The following is a 20,907-nucleotide window of genomic DNA, read 5'->3' on the forward strand; positions in this document are numbered from 1 at the left end:
CTCGAGCCCGCGAGGCCGTGGTGGCGTCGGACACAATCAGCCAGGGGAGACGAGGCAAGACTTCCCACGGAACCTCGGCTGGGATCCGGCTGAAGAAGACCCCCTCCCACCTGCCTAGAGACTGGCCCACCACACAGGCCTGGACACAAAGGAGAAGCCGTCCTTCCGTGGCGCGTACACACACGCCATCTTCATTTCCAAAAACGGAACTGATTCCATAACCACAGATACATGCACACGCTCCCTCACTGTCTCTCCACGTTTGTTTTTACCAGTAACTAACATTTATCCAGCACTTGAAGGTTCTCTTGTTGGTCTGTCATTTCTCAGTCATGTCCTACCCTTCGTGATCCCCTTTGGGGTTGTCTTAGTAGAGATCCTGGAGTGGTTTGCCATTTCCTTCCCCACATCACCTTACAGTTGAGGAAATGGAGGCAAGCAGAGTTAGGTGACTCGCTCAGGGTCACACCGCTAGAAGGTGTCCGAGGCTAGATTGGAATTCACTGAGATGAGTCGTCCTAACCCAAAGTGCAGTTGCCCCACTTTAACCATTGGCAAAGCACTTTAGGTACGTATTATCTCATTTGACCCTCACAACAACCCTGGGAAAATCCTTCCGTTTTATAGCCAAGGAGATCGAGGCAGACAATAGAGGGGAAATGACTTGTCCAGGGTCGTACATCTGGGGCCAGAGTCAAACCCATTCTTTCCTACTTCATCACCTTCATCTGGGTCACCTTGACAGAAGACACAAAGAAAGCCAAATAAACCGCCCCTTATTCGGAAGGTACTTTGACTTTCTCTCTCACAAAAGCATCCTGCCCAGGATCATCACGACCACCATCTGACGGGAAGGGCAAGTCCTTTCAGCTCTAGGCCTCCGTTTCCTTCTCCGTAAAAGGAGACCAACAACACGCGCAGTAACTGCCTCACAGGGCCCCTGTTTTCTCCCCTGGGCCAGCATCAACCATCGCTGTGACTACAATGAGGAGGACGGTGATAACTGCAAAGACGGTATTTGCGATGCCAGATGGAGGCCTTATTCCTAAAAACCCATCTGAAGCCTCAGGACGGGAGATTCTCCCCCAATCCAGAGTTCTGTTTTGTCTTTTTAACTGTTAGCATGTGTCTAGGCTAAGGACCCCAAAGAAGGAAGCCAGGGGAAGGCCGGCCTCAGAGCCCTCTGGGCTGTTTGTCGTATGAATAAGGCCGCCCTGCGAGGGCTGAGCTGACCCCTTAGACCCCTACAGCGCAAGCAGAAACGTGGTGCAGAAAATGCAGCCTTCCGAGTCCCCAATGTAAAGTCTGACTTTGTTTCCTCGTCTGAAGAAGGATCACCTCACACCCATTTCTCACAAGAACAGCCTGTCCCTTCTCCGTAGACTCCCTCACCGCCGCCTCTCCCTTCACTCTCTTCCAGCCAGCCAGCCGCTTCCTTCTAGGGCCCACACTGGGCGGACTCCATGCGGCCACCGCTCCGGGCGGCTCAGACAGCCTGTGCTCCCTGCCCCCACGGCCCACCCAGCTCAAGGCACGGCTTCCCCCCCATGATCAGCCCCCAGAAATCCCTTCAGATCTGTCTGGTGAACTCGACGCTACTGCCACCACCAGTTTCTTTGCCATTCATTCTGTCCCATCTCCTGGCACCGATATGGGTCAGTCTTCCCCTGGGGGCATTGGTGACCTCTTCCTGGGCTGGGATCCCGACAGACTCGCCCAATCCTGCCCCCTTTCTTCCCCCCTCCCCCCTCCGACCTACCTCGGGCTTGTCAGGACCAACGATGGCAGCCCGGACCCCGATGGACAGATAAAGGGCACTTTCGGAGCGGCGAGCTTCGGCCCCGTCTCTCCTCACTCCGCTCTCCCTGGTGTGACGACACAAGACACGCAATGAGGGTCTCCCGCTCGTCTCCTCCCGGCCTGCCCTCTCCCAGCCATCCCGGGCCTTCGCCAACCATCTGTGCCTCTCCCCACGCCGTCTCCCTTGGTGCGCCGCCGCGGGATGGAGCCGTGACTCAGACCCTGGGCTAGGAGGCTGGGGGTGCAGGCTCGGGTCTCTGTTCTGGAGTCTGCAAAGGCTATCCCGGCCAGGCCGGCCACACATCACAAAGGAACATGAAGAGCCACTCCAGGGAGGAAAAACAGCAGCCCTTTCTCTGAGGTGGGAGCCCGGCTTCAGGTCCCTCCCCTCCACCAGGAGACAACTAGGGAAGCGCGTTGGGAGCCCCAGGAACCCAGCGCAGCCGGGCCAGGCGGACCAACCCGAGACAGCCCGAGGGTCCACGGAGGGGGGCGCCCTAGGCAGTCCTTTCAAGGTCACTGGCTGGGTTTTTTAGGGCTCTTGAGGGCCGCCAGGGAGCCGGGCGAGAACAGGGAGGGCCCGCGACAATGCTCAATACCAAACATGTCAGAGGGAAAGCGGACGAGGAGAGGAGGCAAGCGCCAAAGGGGGTGGGAGGGAGCCAGGAGATCGGCCTCGGTGCCCCAGAGTAGTCCGAGTGCCCACCATTCCCCAACCATCAGCCCAAGATTGGGGCTGGGGGGAGGGAGGAAGAAGGGGAGGCGGCCTGCCTGGTGGCTGACACACACAGTCTTGCCACAAGCCAAACGGAAGAAGCTCCAAACATCAGAAACATCGGGCTGCCATGAGAAAGCGGCCCAGGGAGGATGTGGGTCACCAGGCAGGAGTTCAGAGGACAGCCCACCAGCAGGAGCGCCCCAGGGAGTCCCGGGAGCAGGGCAGGCCTCTTCCAGACAAAGGAAGAGCCGGCCAAAAGGCAAGCCCCCAAGGTAACAGGGAGACCCGAGGCAGCAGGGCGGACAACACCCTGCCGACCCGGGCGGCCACGGGGCTCAGAAGCATCTCCGAGCTGGGCACCCCGCCCGCCTCCCTCCCTCCCAGACGTCTGGCTTCAAGGGCAACACTGTGTTTGGACGGGGCACCTGGGAGGGGGCAGAGAGGGAGGCACCCAGCGCCAAGGCAGAGCAAATCAGCAGCCTCCCCTGGACCGGGGCCGTCATCATGGCCCTCTGCAAGGCGCCCATTCACAGCCTCGTCCCCTAATAACAGCAGGCAGGCGTTGGGGCATCCGAAAACACCCCCAGAAAGCCAGCGCTGGCCTCCTTCCAGGAGCCCCCAGCCCAGCCCGGCGGGGGCGCCTCTCCCCATCTCTAGGAGGAGGCCTACCTCGCCCCACCTCCGGGGCTGCCCAGCTTCAATCAATAAAGGGCCCATGGCCACTTTCTCCAGGCGCATTCCCCACCCCCCACGCCCAGGGGACAAAGGGGGGGCTCTGGTTAAGCACCCAAGTGTGTGCCCCCCAGGCTCAGCAGGGAGGATGGCAGAGCCCCCAACCAAGAGAGGCTGGGGCTGGAGCCCCGCAGAGGGAGGCCACAGATGGGCTTGCCCACTTCCCAAGGTCCCAGTGGCCTAGGGGCTGGGCAGTCGCCTGACCCCACACAGATACAGACCGGAGGAAGCCGCGGGGCATCAGACAATGAGGCCCAAAGAGGCCTGGGGAGGGTCGGGGAGCCCGGGGCGGGGGACAAAACCGGAAAGGAGCTGGGCCCCCCATAATCGGGAGAGAGGAGAGATCAGGGCCAGGGAAGGGACGGAGAGGGGAGCCAGGTCAGGGCACGGACCCCCTGGCGCAAGGCTGGGGCGGGAGGCGGACCTCCGGTCCTAGCGGCAGGGAGGGGCTCAGGAACCCCAAGGAGCTGGTACCGGCAGGGGAAATGGGCCCCCTGGACAAGAAGTCAGTGGAGGGTTTGTGGGTACCCAAGACCGAGAGAGACGGGGACCCCAGGAAACAGGAGCAGGGAGCAGCGCGGCCCCCCCAGAAGCAGGACGAGGGAGATGCCTCATGTAATGGGGCAGAGTCAGGTGCAAGGAACCCAAGGAGCACGGATGGAGAGCTGGGGGAGCAGAGAGGGGCTCGGGCACTCTCCGGAGCAGGACAAACCAAGAGAGAGGGAAGGGGCTCACAGCCGTCGGGGAGTGGAGGAGGGCCCCCCACAGGGTCTCTGACAGTGAAGTCGGGCCAGGGGGCCCCGTAATGGGGCCCAAGGCGGGACTCCAATAACAGCCGGGAGGGGATGCCCCAATGGGGACCAAGAGGAGCCTCCGCTAACGGGGGCCGTAGCGAAGCCTTTGATGATGAAGCCGGGAAGGACACCCCAGAATGGAAACTAATGAGTCGGGGAGGGGGGCTCCCGTAATGGGGGGCCCAAAAGGAGCCTCCTCCAAGGAGCCGGGGGGGGGGCCGTAATGGAGACTACAAACGAGGCCGGGAAGGGCCCCCAATGGGGTCCAAGAGGAGCCTCCTCCCCGAGCCAGGCCGGTGGGAAGGGTGGCGACACTGACCTGCGGCGGCCGGAGGGGCTGGCCGGGGGCCCCAGGCCGTGCCCGCCCTCCCCTTCCTCCTCCTCCTCCTCCTCCTCCTCGTCCTCGTCTTCGTCCTCGCCCTCGTCCTCCTCCTCCTGACGACGGCTCCGGCTCCGGCTCGGGCCTCCCGGCATGAACCCGGACGAGGGGCGGGCGGGCCGCGGGGCCGCGGGGTCGAGGGGCGGGCGGGAGCGCGCGCGGACGGCAGAACGGTTGGGGCTTGCGGGGCCGCGGAGGGGCGGGCAGGAGCGCGCACGCGTGCACGAATCAGGGCGGCCCCGCCCCGCCAAGCCCGGCCGGCCGAGGGGAGGGGCCCCGGGAGCCCAAGGCGGCGGCGGAGGCGGAGGCGGCGGAGGCAGTGAAGGCGGCCCCGCAGGCACCGTCTACAAATTCTCAGACCGGTACTCGGGCGGAGCTGGGAAAAGGGCGGGGCCGGGGAAGGGGAGGCGAGGCGAGGCGAGGCTAGATCCCAGGCCGTGTGGGCCAGACTGGATGCGGGGAGATGAGGAGCTCCCAGAGGGCAGGCACTGTTTGGGCCTCCTCCTGCAACCCCAGCGAAGGTTTCGTAAATACGCATTTATTATTGAATAACTCGCATCCAGGACCTTGGGGTGGGGGGCGGAGGCAGCTTCCACCCTCTTGCCACGGGAGCTCCTTGGAGGCAGAGACTGCGTGGAGAATTGTCGGGAGAAGAGTTCAAATCCCATCTCGGACACTGCCTGTACTACCTTCAAGGCTAGACACAACTGCTCTGGCCAGCATAAAGGGGAGGCAGCAACGGCAGCGAGAGGTGCTTTCCAGCCCCAAATCTTGGATCCCATGGCGCAGGTTCAAGATCAAGCCTGGGCAGGTCACTTAACCTCTGATTGCCTGAACAAAGAATCCCCTGAAGAAAGAAATGGCAAACCACTCCAGTGTTCTTGCCCAGGATGGCTATGGTCCGGGGGTTATTACGGAAGAACGGAACGACTAAATAAGAACATGGGAGGCACAGAAAGGGGCCCCCAGGGATCAGGTACAGTGCCCCCCTCAACCAAAATCCAGTTTCCTTTCCACACCCCGCAATTACTGTAGCCCCAGCACTGAAAAGACATTTAATAAAAACTTGAATGGAAGAATTCAGTCATCGAACCTGGACCCCAAATCCAGCCTGTGCATCTGGTGGGGGGTGCCTTTGGCTCAGATACTTCACCTCTGGGTGGCCTCAGTTTCTTCATCTGTAAAATGAGCAAGGTTGGACTAGATGACTTCCAAATCTAAGACCTGGTTACTAAAGACAAGCAGGCTACGGACCAAAAGCCAACCTATCTCTGACTCTCCATACCAATATCTGTTTCAAAACAGCCCCTCAGCTGGAGAATTCTCAGAGTTTGCCTCTTGAAGAGCTCTTCCACCAACCCGGGCAATTCCACACAATATGACTGTAGAATCTGAGAATTGAAGGCTGGAAGGGGTCATCTCATCCAACATCCCCCCTCATCTGGTAGGCATTTCTCTCTCTCTCTCTCTCTCTCTCTCTCTCTCTCTCTCTCTCTCTCTCTCTCTCTCTCTCTCTCTCTCTCTCTCTCTCTCTCTCTCTCTCTCTCTCCCTCCCTTTCTCACCCTTACCTTTTGTCTTTTTTGTCTTTTGCAATGGGGGTTAAGTGACTTGCCCAGGGTCACACAGTTAGGAAGTGTCTGAGGCTAGAGTTGAACCCAGGACCTCCCATCTCTGGGTCTGCTCTCCATCCATTGAGTCACCCAGCTGCCCCCTTCACTCCGTATTAACCCATAAAATGGCATTTCCATTTTCCTACCTACTGGGAGATTACAGGTTGAACCTAGCCCACTGTCCTCTCTTAGATTTAGCCCCACAGTGGGGATGAAAGCAAAAGTCCCAACCTTTGGACCATGGAGGCTGCCGTCCTTGGGGATCGTTTCTCTGCTTGGAAGGCTTTTCTAACCTCCCGAAGCAGTCACTTTCCAACCCCAAACCTCTCTCGAAGGCTTTTTTTGTTTGCGTTTTGTTGGTGTGGTTGCCAGTGTAGACTTTGCAGACACTCCCCAGAGAAGGAAGCTCGAGGGGTGGAACCACAAGTCCAAGAGCCCCCGCCCCCGCCCCCCCCTTACCCCCGGCCCTCTCTCGCTGCTGCAGCATCTCTTTCCATTGCCTTCCTCCCTTACCATCACTCCCCCGTGACCAGAGCGTTTTCCTGGGCAGTGTGGGTGCCCGCTGTCCCCAGCCTTCCAGGAGCACTGTGTTCCTTCTCTGGCCTCTTTCTGTTCTCTGGACCAGTTGGGGAGGTGACAAAGGCTTTGCAATGAGCTGACTGCACACACACAAACACACACAGCAGAGGATGAACCTGAGATCCCCCATCTAAGGCACTGGTGGGGCCCCCAAGGGACAGCAGAGCGGCTATACCCGCCCCACCCCCCACCCCGGGATTTCCACCCGTGATAACCATGCCGAGGCTGAAACCTTGGAAAAGGAGATCAGAAGAAACAGAGACAGGAGAAAGGCTGGCACCCAGGAAACCATGAAAGGCAGGGTGTGAAATCTGGGGAAGGCAAGACCCAGAGAGCTGAGGGGGAAGCGCAGCTCCGCTACACCCACACTTCGAGGAAATGACAGCCCGAGCTCTACATGAGAGAGGAATTCACAGTTTCACACACAATCCCTTTTTTTCTGTTCTCTGTAGAGTGCCAGGTTGTGTTCGTTGATGACAAGGCAGGGGTGAGGGTGGGCAGAGAATCTTCCCAAACTGGCCAAGCATGTTGCCAAGATGCCAGGCTCCAAGGCAGCATCTTACCGAGGTATGGAGGACCTTGTGGGAAAATCCTTAAACTACCCCAAACAAACCCCAATCCACCTAGAGCTCCCCCTTCTTCCCTCCAGCAGCTAGGAGTTGGGAAGACCTGAATTCAAATCGGACCTCAAGGGGACAGCTGGGTGGCTCTGGATTGAGAGCCAGGTCTAAAGGCAGGAGATCCTGGGTTCAAAATCTGGCCTCAAACACTTCCTAGCTGTGTGACCTTGGGTAAGTCATGTTCCCCCATTGCTTATCCCTGGCCACTCTTCTGCCTTGGAACCAATACACAGTATTGATTCTAAGATGGAAGGTAAGGGGTTAAAAAAAATCTGACCTCAGACACTTCCTAGCTGTGTGACCCTGGACAAGTCACTTAATCCTGTTAGCCTCAGTCCCTTCATCGGTAAAATAAACTGGAGAAGGAAATAGCAAACCACCTCAATATCTCTGCCAAGAAAGCCCCAGATGGTCATGGAGAGGACTGAAACCACTGAACAGCAATAATTTCTAGTTAGTGAATCGAAGGAAATGGCAATCGAGCATCTTTCATACATCTTCACCCGTGGCCTTAGCACAGCGCCTGGCCAGGAGTAAAGTTCTTAATGCTTATTGGCTAACCCACTGACCCATGACCACTTCGGACGTCCCTCGAAGAGGTGGCCCTTTCCTTGGCCAAGCCAGACCCTCTGGACGTCCCCTTCCCCTCCCGGCTGCTCATCGCCCTTCCTTCTCTCCCTCATCCCCGCTCTCCTGGCTTCTTCCCTGCTGCCCACACACCTTGTCCTTAACAAACCCTTGCGAGAGGGCAAACGTACCCGTAATCTCCCCTCTGTTGCCGGGTCCCCCCCACACCCCGGGGAGGGAGTGACTCGGTCCCTCTAGAGTAACCTGTAACCTGGGTCTGGGAGCGGATGACAATTGGGGTGACTTTTTAACTGGTCGGGTGCATTTCAATAGAATTGGCTTGCTCCCTAATCCGAGGGGTTTTATTTTATGTATTGAAGGGGTCCTGCGGCTTCCCGGACTGCCCCAGGGATCGGTGGCCCAAAAGAGATTAAGAATCGGTGAAAAACCAGAGGAAAAAACCGGGATTTTTTTCTTCTTCCGGTGCATCCCGGCGAACTCTGGGAATCTAAGAATGAGAATTCTGGAGGGCTCATTTCTATTGTCTCCTTGCAAATTTGAAAGACTCTCGGGCACCTGGGTGGCAGCCCCTTCTGAACCCCGAGGGTCCGTGGCTTTCTTCTCAGTTGTTACCCAGTGGCCCCAGGATTTCTAGCATCTTTGAATCCAAACCCCCCTAGGTGTTTTCTCTCCTCCCTCCCGAGGGCTATTCCCCCCTCGGAGGGACTTGATTCCCAGTCGGATTTATTATTTTACTTGTGGAACTGAATAACCGCAGAAATCTCTCCATCGAATTTCAAGCTGAGACGGCAAGGTGGCGGTGCAGTGGATGGAGGACGGGGCTGGCAGTTGGGAAGACCTGAGTTCAAATTTGGCCTCAGACACTAGCTGTGTGACCCTGGACAAGTCACTTAACCCTGTTGGCCTCAGTTTCCTCATCTGTAAAATGAACTAGAGAAGGAAATAGCCAACCCCTTCAATATCTTTGCCAAGAAAGCCCCAAATAGTCATGGAGTGTGGGACAGGATTGAAACGACTGAACAGCAACAATTTAAAGCATTGAGGTTAGTTTGTTTGATTAGCCAATCAAGTATTACCATTTTGTTCCAATCAAAGAGGTTCACCACTTCTAGGGAGACCACTGATCCCAAACCATTCATTATTGTGAATATATTAAAAGTGATAATATCATCACATTAACTTACTTTTTCATTACTCATTCACACCAAGAAAGCGTTTTGTTACCACCAAACTACTCTCATTTTTACAAAGCTAGAAAAAATAATCATGAAATTCATCTGGAAGAACAAAAGTGGAAGAATCTCAAAGATAATAATGGGGAACTGAGAAGGGGACCTATTAGCACCAGATCTCAACTCTTCTATAAAGCTGCAATCAAATCAGCCAAATGATTTGGTGCTGGTTAAAAACAAGTGATCAATAGAACAGGAAGGCTCAGTGGATAGGGGGCCAGGCCTGGATAGGGGAGGTCTTGAGTTCAAATTTGACCTCAGACACTTCCTTGATGTGTGATCCTGAGCAAATCACTTAAATCCAATTGCCTAACTCTTACTGCTCTTCTGCTTTTGAACTATTACTTTGTATTGCTTCTAAGACAGAAGGTAAAAGGTTTAAGGAAAAAATAAAATAGGAAGGAAAAGAAAGGAGGAAGGATGGAAGGAAAAAGAAGGAAGGAAGGGAAAGAAGGAAGGAAAAGAAAGAAAGGGAAAAAGGAAAAGAAAGAAGGAAGGAAGGAAAAAAGGAAGAAGAAAGAAGAAGGAAGGAAAAGAAAGAAGGAAGGAAAAGAAAAGAGGAAAAAAGGAAAAGAAGGAAGGAAAAGGAGGAAAAAGGAAAAGAAGGAAAGAAAGGAGGAAGAAAGGAAAAGAAAGAAGAAGTAAGGAACTGTTAAAGTGCCTACTGTGTACCAGGCTTTTTACAAACATTATCTTCTTTGATCTTTACCACAACGGGTAGGTGGTATTAATATCCCCATTTTATTCTCATTTGAGGAAACTGAGGCAAACAGAGGTTAAAGTGATTTGCCCATGATCAGACAGCTCCAAAGTATCTGAGACAGAATCTGAATTCAGGTTTTCTTGACTCTAGGCCCAGTGCTCTGGCCACTACACCATGTAGTGCCTCTAATAGTCACTACATACAAAAATGTATGAACATACAAAAAAGTACATACAAAAATGAATGAACGCGGTAGCATAGTGTTTGATAAACCCACAGATCACAGCTTTGGGGGTAAAAGACTCCTCATTTGATGAAAACTATTGGGAAACTGGAGAGTAGTGTGGCAGAAATGAGGTTTAGACCACTGCATCATATTAAGACATCAAGAGACTCCCCCCAAGATGCATAACTTAGATGTAAACAGCCATATCATAATAGCAGCTATCACTCATAATGCTGTAAGATGTATAACCCAGTGGAATGGCTTGTCAGCTCCAGGATCCAGGATGGGGAGGGAAGAGGGGAGGGAAACAACACAAATCATGTAACTTTGGAAAACTTATGTGGAAATTTGTTGTTGGAATAAAATAAAGATATTAAAATTTTTTTAAAGTTTCTCTGAGAAGAAAAGTCATCAAAAAAAATATATATATATATTGATTCAAATTTAGAAAAACAAGAGTCATTCTCCATTAGATAAATGAAGTATATATGAAGTACAGGAAGTTTTTAAAGGAAGAAACTCATGCTACTGACAATCATATAAAAATGCACGAATGCAATTGGTGATTAGAAATGCAAATTAAAGTAACTTTGAGCTTCTGCCTCAAAGCCAATTGGCAAAGTTGATCCAAAAAGGAAAAGGACAAATGCTGGAGGGGCTTCAGAAAAACAGGCACATTCATGTAATGGAGTTGTGGCTTAATTCAGTCATTCTGGAAAATAATGAGAGTTTAATAATAACAATAATATTTATATGTTTTATGTATATATATCTATTATATGCAATGTAATGCATTTATATAGTACTTTACAGTTTGCAGAGTGCTTTAAAAATATTGTCTCATTTTATCCTCACATCCACCCGGGGTGGTAAGTGCTATCATCTCTATTTCACAGATGAGGAAACTGAAGCAGACAGAGGTTAAGTATCTTGTCCAGGGTTATACAGTGTCTGAGACCAAGCTTGAACTAAGGTGTTACTGAGTCCACATTCAGGACTCTCACCACTGGGCTACTTGGCTGCCAAAGTTTTTTGGGAACTATGTCCAAAATCATTCATTTCTTCATTCTTCTTTTCTTCATCCCTTCCTTCCTTTCTTCCTTCCTTCCTCCCACCTGCCCTCTTGTTTTCTTCTTCTCCCTTCCTCCTTTCCTTCCTCCCTCCCTCCTATTTTATTCTCTTCCCTCCTTTCTTTTCTTCTTCCTTCCCTTTCTCCCTTCCATTCTTCCTTTTTTCCTTCCTCTCTCCCTCCTATTTTCTTCTCCTTCCTCCCTTCCTTCATTCCTTCTTTCCTTCCTTCCTCCTTTCCTTTGTCCTTTCCTCCCTCCCATTTTCTTCTCTCTCCCCCCTCCATTCCTTCCTTCCATCCTTCCTTCCTTCCATCCTTCCTTCCTTCCTTCCTTCCTTCCTTCCTTCCTTCCTTCCTTCCTTCCTTCCTTCCTTCCTTCCTTCCTTCCTTCCTTCCTTCTTTCCCTCCTTTCCTCCTTCCTGTCTATCCTGCCTGGCACATATAATAATAATTTTTAAAAACCAATAACAACAATAGCTAGTATGTACATAACTATGTGCCAGCAACTGTGCTAATACTTTACAAATATGAGTTCATTTGATCCTGGCAACAACTCTGAAAGGTAGGTGCTGTGATGATTGCCCATTTTGCAGTAGAGGAAACCCTACCTCAAAGGAAGCAGTGAAGTGATTTGCTCAAGGTCACACAGTTAGGTAATATCTCAGGTGAGATTTGAACTCAGGTAATCTTGTCTCTGGAGCCAATAGTCTATTTCCTGTACCACCCATCTTAATCAATCAACAAACAATTATTAAGTGCCTACTATGTGCCAGGCACTGTGCAAAGTAATAGAGATATAAAAAATGGGGAAAGACTGCCTCAGTAGGCAAAGAGCAAAGAGATAAACAGACACAAAGCAGGCTATATACAAGATAAACAAGAAATCATGAATAGAGGGCAGGCATTGGAATTAGGTAGTATTGGGGAAGACTTTCTGGGGAAGGGGGAATTTTAGGTATCAGTGACCTGAGAGGTGGAGGGAGAGGGCTGGGGGATAGCCAGAGAGAACCCCCTAAGCCAAGAGCTGGTAGGTTTTCTTCTTGGAACAGTCACGAGGCCATTGTTACTGAACTGAAGAGTACATGTTGGGGAGTAAGTTTAGGAAGAGCCTTGAATGCCAAATCAAGGATTCTGTGTCTGATCCTGGAGGCAATAGGCAGCCACTGGACTTTATTGAGTAGAGGGGATGCCATGATCACTTTAGGAAAAACACTTTGTTGGTGGAATAGAGGATGATCTGCAGGAGCTTAAGGCAGGCAGACCCGCCAACAGACTATTGCAATAGCCCTAGAGGGTGGCATGTTCAGAGGAGAGAAGGGGATGTATTTGAAAGAGGGTGCAGCAGCAGAATCCATAAGCCTCCTCATTTAGGACGGGTTGGGTGACCCAGCTAGTGGGTGTAGGGGATGGTGCGCATATGGAGTTTGGAGTCAGGAAGACCTGAGTTCAAATCCAGCCTTGAACCCTTACTTCTTATGAGACCCTGGGAAATCCCGTAGTCTATCTCCGTTTTAGTTCTCCCTGTAAAATGGGGATAATGATAGCACTCACCCCACCCCCCACAAGCTCTTATAAGGAGCAAATGAGATAATATGTTGAAAATGTTGTGCAAACCTTAAAAGCCTCAGAGATGCTTGTTGTAATGATATTGATGACCATTGGGTGGCAAAGTGGATAGAGTCTGGAGTCAGAAAGACTTTACTTTGTGAGTTCAAATCCAGCCTCAGACACTTAGTAGCTGTGTGACCCTGGGCAAGTCATTTAACTTTGCCTCAATTTTCTCATATGTAAAATAAGCAGGAGAAGGAAATGGCCAACCACTCCATTATCTTTGCCAAGAAAACTCCAAATGAAGTCATGGAGAGTAAGACATAACTGAAAAACTACTTAACAACATTCTTCTTAGTATTAGATTCCTTCCTCCCCAGGCAATTTTCTAAGACTACAAGTTGCAAACATCTGTCACAAAGGAGGGCATTTCCACATCAAGAATTTCCCTAACTGATAAGATCATGGATCTCAAAGCAAAAAGAAAAAAAGAAAGAAAATCACTAGTATGGTCCAGATCGTAAAGCCTGGAAAGACTGGAGCTTGGCAACCATGGACCACCTCCTAATTTGCTGTTTACCAATGGGAGATGTCCTGGAATGGTCAAAGGGCGGATCTGAATAATCAGCTCTAAAAGTCTGTTTATAGATATGTCCAAGGGCCACTTGGGGTCTTTGATCACCAACAGATCATTGGTTATAGTGCCAGCCTAAGCAACAAATTGATATTCTTATACCAGTCCCTAGAAGCAAATGGCAGAACCTAGCCAAAAGATAGAAAAAAGGAATTCCATTCTCACCCCTCTGATTGGAAAAGAAAAGAAGAGAAGAGAAGAGAAGAGAAGAGAAAAGAAAAGAAAAGAAAAGGAAAAGAAAAGAAAAGAAGAGAAGAGCAAAGAAAAGAAGAGAAGAGAAAAGAAGAGAAGAGAAAAGATGAGAAAAGAAAAGAAAAGGATTTGAAAAAGGAAAATGGTGATCCTCAGGGCAACTGTAGGGGTTTGGGGAGATGCACAAAGGCCCTCCCTTGTTTCTAGTGTTTTTCTTCCATCCCACAAGGCAAGCAGCAGTGTCTGAACATCTGGATCCTCCTTGTCTGCTCTTCTCAGCAACTCGCATTAATCTTGGAGATTTCTCACTCCTCATTTTCCACAGAACAGTGACTCATCCATGTTTAAAAAGCAATCAGTGGCGAAGTTAATTAGAATCTCCATCTCCCAGGCTTTTTTTGCCCTCCCCTTCCTTCAGCAATCTCCTCATGCTTTGAGGAAAAGACTTTTAATCCAGGCTTCATGGATTTGTGACTAATAGAAAGTGAGGAGTGAGTGTTGAGAAGTAATTAAAAGGTCAAGTTTCCATTTTGGATTGCCTTCCTTGAAAGGTTCAGCATTAGGGACCCCATCATTTTTGGATCAGGTAGATGCCACAGGCTTTGTTTGCTCCTCTGGACTTCCCAAAGAATTAGAGGCATGAAGGGGTCATCAGAGAGGCTCCCCAAGCTGTGGGAGAAGGGAGCCCCTGCTTCCTGAAGAAGTGAGAGGGTGACGAGACCCAGAAATGTCCTTAGATGGGCATGGAGAAAGGCTGAATGGCTGATATGAACACTTACTAGGTGTGGGATCACAGGCAAGGCACTTAAACTCTCCAAACTTTAACGTTCTCACCTATCAATTCATATTTATTGAGTCTACTGTGTCTAGGGATAAGAAGCCCTGGGTTTAAATCTGGATGAAAGACTTCCAATCTGGGTGACCCTGGGCAAGTCACTTAACCTCCACTGCCCAGCTCTTACTATTCTTCTGTCTTGGAATCAATATACAGTATGATTCTAAGATGGAAGGGAAGGGATGAAAAAAGAGAGAGAGAAAAAAAAGAGGGGAAAGCAAGGGAGGGCAGGGAAAGAGAGGGAGAGAGAGGAGAGAGAGAGAGAGGGAGGGAGGGAGGGAGAGAGGGAGGGAGGGAGGGAGGGAGAGAAGAGAATGCACACTGACCCTGATCTGGGTTCAAATTCTGACAGCATCAATCTACAAATCAGCAGGAGCCCCCCACTGGCAAGAATGGATTCTTAGTGGGGAAGGGGGAAGCTAGGTAGTTCAGTGGTTAGAGAGCCAGGCCTGGAGAGGGGAGGTCCTAGTTTCAAATCTGGCTCAGATACTTTTCTAGCTGTGTAACCTTGGCCAAGTCACTTAACCCCAATTGCCTAACCCATACCATTCTTCTGCCTTGGAACTGATAGTATCAATTCAAAGATTGAAGGTAAGGATTGTTTTTGGTTGTTGTTTTTTTAAGAGTCTACTATGTGCTAGTTTGTTTGTTTTTTCACAGACTGTGGGTTTGAATTCCACCAGAGTTGCCAGAGGCAGCCAGGTGGCACCACAGTGCATAGAGTGCCAGGCCTAGAGTCAGGAAGACCAGAGTTCAAATCCTGCCTCAGACACTAAGTAGCTGTATGATCCTGGGCAAGACACTTCACCCTTTTTGCCTCAGTTTCCTCATCTGTAAAATGAGCTGGAGAAGGAAATGGCAAACCACTCCAGTATCTTTGCCAAGAAAGCCCTAAATGAGGTCCCAAAGACTCATGTATGACTGAAAAGCAATACCAATGAGAACATATACACGGGCTAAAAACAAAGAAAAATAGAAACGTTTTTAGGCTGTCCCCCAAAAATGAAACATTGGATAAAGCTACTTCCTTCCCTTATTTTCTAATTATCTTGAATCTCTAGCTAGAATGAGGCTGAGAAACTTGAGGGAGACAGTCCTTTATCCTTCCTTTGTATCCCTTAGAGAAGAGATGCCAAGGATGCTCCTCTTTGGACAAGTCATGAACACTTGTTGGTTGGATGGGAGAATGAAGAGAAAAGCAACCTAGAAAAACTGGACTGAAGAGTAATCAGCAGGGGCTTCTGAGAGCTACTCAAGGGGCATCAATTTTGAGAATCTCCCTGTAGGATCCTATCAGACAGGACAGGACCATAAGTTATTGGTCACTAGCTGGAAGAACCTTAGATATTCCTGAGGACTAGAAGAGAGAATTTTGCATATATCTTGGAAAAGTAAAAAAAAAGGAAAGAGGGGATGATCTTGGGAATTTTGTATGAAGTGCACATAGTAGGACATATAAATACAACTATGGAACACACTTTACAGGGGGAAAAGAAGAGAAGGTGTCAAGAATCCTAGAAATATCTGGTCTAGTCCAAGAAACCACCTTGGCTTTCTGGGTTGGACTTTTCTTTGGCTTTCCCTTCCGTATCCTCCCCACTCCTAACCCTGCTAGTCCTTTGCCTCCATAACTGGAATCTTCCCCATAAGAATCATTTCTCCTAGACTCTTCCAGTTCCTTGTTCCATTCAAACAAGCTTGTGATGTCAAAGGTAGGAGACCAATCAACCAACCATACATTTCTAAGACACAAACTTTCTTTCTAAAATCCTTGGCTTCCTGGGTCCCTGAACATATCTGATGTATGAAGAACAAAAGCCAGTTGCTCCACTGGGACGACTGATAAGAGTCCAGAGTGGCATAAACTCCTGGAAGAAGGATTCCCTATTTGATACAAACTATTGGTAAAACTGGAAAGTTGTTGATTGAGAAAAGACCAGCATAGTACACCACACACCACAGTAATCTCCAAATGGATAACAATGTAAAGAGAAAAGGTTATGTCGTCACAAAAACTAGAGGAAAATGGAAGATTATAGCTTTTACTGTGAAGGCTAGAGGAATAATTTATTATAAAGAAATGATTGAGATTATTTAAAAACCCCAACTAGACAATTTTGATTGTATAAAAATTAAATATTTCTATACAAGCAAAATCAAAGTTGCTGTATAAGAAGAGAAGTTATAAATGGGGGGGGGTCTTCAAGCATCTCTGATAAAATCAAGCACTTCTGACTCTTCTACTCATGAGTTATATGACCTTGGAGTGGTCACTTGCCCTCTTTGAATGCTACTTTCCTCATCTATAAAATGGGAGTTAATCACTTTTTATCTTCCAGGTTGTTATCAAATAACCAGTCAATACACTAATTCACTGCTGGTGGAGTTGTGAATTGATCCAGCCATTCTGGAGGGCAATTTGGAGCTATGCCCAAAGGGCGATAAAAGACTGTCTGCCCTTTGACCCAGCCATAGCACTGCTGGGTTTATACCTCAAAGAAATAATAAGGAAAAAGACTTGTACAAGAATATTCATAGCTGCGCTCTTTGTGGTGGCCAAAAATTGGAAAATGAGGGGATGCCCTTCAATTGGGGAATGGCTGAACAAATTGTGGTACGTGTTAGTGATGGAATACTATTGTGCTTAAAGGAATAATAAAGTGGAGGAATTCCATGGAGACTGGAACAACCTCCAGGAACTGATGCAGAGCGAGAGGAGCAGAACCAGGAAAACATTATACACAGAGACTGATACATTGTGGTACAATCAAAGGTGATGGACTTCTCCATTAGTGTCAATGCAGTGTCCCTGAACAATCTGCAAGGATCTAAAAAACACTATCCACAAGCAGAGGACAAACTGTGGGAGTTAAAACACCGAGGAAAAGCAACTGCTTGACTACAGGGGTGGAGGGGATGTGACTGAGGAGAGACTCTAAATGAACACTCTAATGCAAATACCAACAACAGGGAAATGGGTTCGAGTCAAGAACACATGTGATACCCAGTGGAATTGCGTGTCGGCTATGGGAGAGGGAAAGGTGGTGGGAGGGGGGGAGGGGAGGAAAAGAAAATGATCTTTGTTTCCAGTGAATAATGTTTGGAAATGACCAAATAAAATAACGTTTAAAATTAAAAAAATAATAACCAGTCAATAAACATTTAAGTGCTTATGTGCCAGGCATTGTGCTAAGCCCTGTCAATCAATAAATATTAGTCACGTACTATATGCCAGGCAACTAGATGGTAAAATGGATATATTGAGTGCTGGGCCTGGAGTCAGAAAAATGTGTCTTCTTGAGTTCAAATCTTGCCTAAGACACTAGCTGTATGGCCCTGGGCAAGTCATTTAACCCTGTTTGCCTCTGTTTCCTTCTCTGTCAAATGAGCTGGAGAAGGGAATGGCAAACTACTTTGGCATCTTTGCCAAGAAGACCCCAGGTGGGGTCACAGAGAATCAGACATGATTGAAAAAGGACTAAACAGTATGCCAGGTTCTGTGATCATTGATAGGTTTAGGGGGGAAAAAAAGGCAAAAGACAGTTCCTGCCTTTAAGGAGCTTACAACCAAATTACAGAGACAACAACAGGCAAACACGGATATTCAAAGCAGGCTATATACATCAAGTAAAAGGGAGATACTGGAACAGAGGGACGACACTGAAATGAAGAGGGATTGGGGAAGACTTCCTGGAGGAGGTGGCACTTTTATTGGAACTTAAAAGAAGCCATGGAAGTCAGTAGTCAAATTAGAAGCAGGAGAGCATTCCAGGCACGAGAGACAGCCGGAGAAAATGCTCAGAGCAGAGAAATGGAATGTCCTGTTTTTGAGGTAGCCAGGATGCGAGTGTCAGGAAAGCATTTTATAAATTTCAGAGCAGTATAAAAAATGTGAAATATTGAGAGATAAGGTGGTGTAGTAGATGGAATGCTAGACTTGGGGTAAAGGCTTGGATTCAAATCCCAACCAATCAATATACATCGATTAAGCACTCAGTGTGTGCCAGCCACCTTAGAGTCTTAGTAAAATGGAAACAAGCATAACTACCGTATCTATCTCACAGGGTTATAATTATTAAAATAATAGCGTTTTACATAGTGTTGAAGGTTTTCAGAGAGCTTTATAAATATCTGATTTTATCCTCACAGAAAACTTGGGAGCTGGGTCCTCATAGGATTCCCATTTTGTAGATAAAGAAACTGAGGCTGAAGGAGGTTAGATAACTTGTCCCAGTCACACAGTAAGGGCTTAAGATGAAAGTTGAGTTCAGGTCTTCCTAATTGCAGGTCCAGCGCTCTAGCCACTGCGCTCCCTAGATGTTGAAGGCTCCCATGCCATATGCCGTGTGATAAAGGTCTTTGACAACCTTAAAGCGTTACCAGAATGCCAGGGTTATTGTGATGATGTAAATCCTCTAGAAGGGCTACACTGCTTTGCTTTGTGTCCTGGAAGACACCATCGCTTACGTGAGGCTTCGCCATCCTTCTTCCAACTTATCTACTCATCCTTCTTTTTTTTATTTTATTTTATTTTTTAAACCCTTACCTTCCATCGTGGAGTCAATGGGGCAGAAGAGTGGTAAGGGCTAGGCAAGGGTAGTACTGGGAAATAATGCGGAAGAGGAAGGAAAAGAGGAAATGAACTTTTACTAAGTGCCTACTGTGTGTTAGGCACTAGGCTGAGAGCTCTTTACAAATATTATTTTATTTGATCATCATAACAACCCTGGGAAGTAAGTGCTATTATTATCCCCATTTTACAGTTGAGGAAACTGAGGCATATAATAGTTAAATGACTTGTCTAGGATCTGAGACTGGATTTGAATTCAGTGGTTGCATCTAATGGAAGAAGGTGGTTGGGGCAAGATCATAGTAGGTTTTTGGTTTTTTTATACCCTTACCTTCCATCTTGGAATCAATACTAAATATTAGTTCTAAGGCAGAAGAGTGGGAAGGGCGAGGCAATGGGGGTTAAGTGACTTGCCCAGGGTCACACAGCTGGGAAGTGTCTGAGGCCACATTTGAACCCAGGACCTCCCCTCTCTAGACCTGACTCTCAATCCACTGAGCCACCCAGCTGCCCCCACCACATTAGTCTTAATCTGATTTAGAGAGCTGCCTTGGGCACTGAGATGGAGGGACTTGCCCAAGGTCTCAAAGCCAGCATTAGTCAGAGCCTGGACTTGAACCCAATTCCCGAGGGGGGCCTTTTTATCTGTGGGTCCATGTTCCCACTGGAGATAAACTTGAGACTAGAGCGGAGACTTAGAGAATCAATTACCAGCAAGGGCAGTCTAGTGAGAAACCTAAACTATTTCATAAAAGGAAAAAAATCCATTCAAGGTGATGCATCCATAATGGAGTCATTAAGGCACATGGGATGTTTATCATGAGCTTTTAAGCTTGACACGAAGATGGAGAGTGATTTGTATAAAATGTCCTTTGAAGCCATCGTCAGAGCCAGCCCCGGGTTGGGTGGCCATCAGTCTGCCCCTGGTGCCCTTCTGCATTTTCCCTCCACATGGCAGAAGATATAAATTACTGTATGTTGGAAATGCTCAACCGAATTCACTTTCAAGGATCATTGATTTTTCAATGGTAGAGTTACTTCCTTACGCACCAGCCCCCACATTGAGAGGCTCTGACAGTCAATGCAATATTCTCAATCCCCAGCCCCCTTCTTGGTCCCAAAGCTAGGGAGGTGTTGCATCATTTGTTTTCAGTTTTGTCTCCTTCGTTTTCTTCCAACAGTCCCACCATTCTTCTCCTCTCCCCCAAGCTTTCCAGCTCTAGCTCTAGAAATAGTCATCTCGTCCACATTACCATTAATTAGTCAACATTACCAACATTGCTATTCCTCTAAGGGAGAAGTCAGTCAATTGCACTATGACGCCACTCCTCCTCCTCCTCCTCCTCCTCCTCCTCCTCCTCCTCCTCCTCCTCCTCCTCCTCCCTCTGAAAACCCAAACATCCTTCCTTGGTCACGGCTCTCCTGTGTGTGCTGTCTTCTCCTAACAGGATGAGGTCAGGGGCTGTCTTGTTTTTTGTATTACTATCTATCACCAGAGTTTGATCCAGTAAGCGGAAATAATGTTTATTTACTAATAATAACAGTACGTGCTTGCTTACTAATACGACTAGCAGTAAAGGCTTACTTTAAGCACGATTAATGCTTTGTTTTTCATTCATTCATTCATTGTGCATATGGTTCTCCTAATTCCATTATTTTCCCTTTGCATCAGTTAAAATCTTCTCAAACTTCTCTGAATTCCTCGTTTTTATTCCTTGGTTTGTCAAGCTTTGTTTTTAATCTTTTTTGCTGCCATAAAAAGTACCTCTCTGAGCATTTTGTTACACACAGTAGTTTTCTTTTTACCACTCATCTCCTTGGGGTATATACCTGGCAAGAAGCATGTTACCTGACACCATGGGTCAAAGGGCATGAATGGTTCAGTGATTTTTCTTGTATAATTTCAAATTTCTTTCCAGAATGGTTACATCAATTCACAGCTCTACCAGGAGTGCTTTAGAGAGCCTATCTTCCCATGGGGATTCCAACAGTGACTATGTCCAACCTTTTTTGGGGTGCATAATTATGATGACTAACTCAAGGCTCTTTGCCTCTCTGTCTCTGACGTTTCTGTCTC

At 48.6% G+C, this 20,907-nt stretch overlaps 1 protein-coding gene across 4 annotated transcripts in view; it reads right to left on the minus strand.

Moving 5' to 3' along the window:
* Positions 1-20,907, minus strand: part of PIK3CD (phosphatidylinositol-4,5-bisphosphate 3-kinase catalytic subunit delta) — a 63,467-nt gene that overhangs the window by 15,488 nt on the left and 27,072 nt on the right. The window contains exons 1-2 of one of the 4 annotated variants that reach the window (XR_008911571.1): positions 4,364-4,660; positions 1,760-1,865 (exon numbers count right to left, since the gene is read on the minus strand). The gene's annotated coding sequence lies outside the window, so the exon portion shown is untranslated. Of the gene's footprint in view, positions 1-1,759; positions 1,866-4,363; positions 4,661-20,907 lie in introns of those variants that run through there. The other 3 variants (XM_056795814.1, XM_056795812.1, XM_056795813.1) reach the window with 3 other exon arrangements.

This window comes from Monodelphis domestica, chromosome 4, assembly GCF_027887165.1.
Source record: "Monodelphis domestica isolate mMonDom1 chromosome 4, mMonDom1.pri, whole genome shotgun sequence".
Lineage (NCBI taxonomy): Eukaryota > Metazoa > Chordata > Mammalia > Didelphimorphia > Didelphidae > Monodelphis > Monodelphis domestica.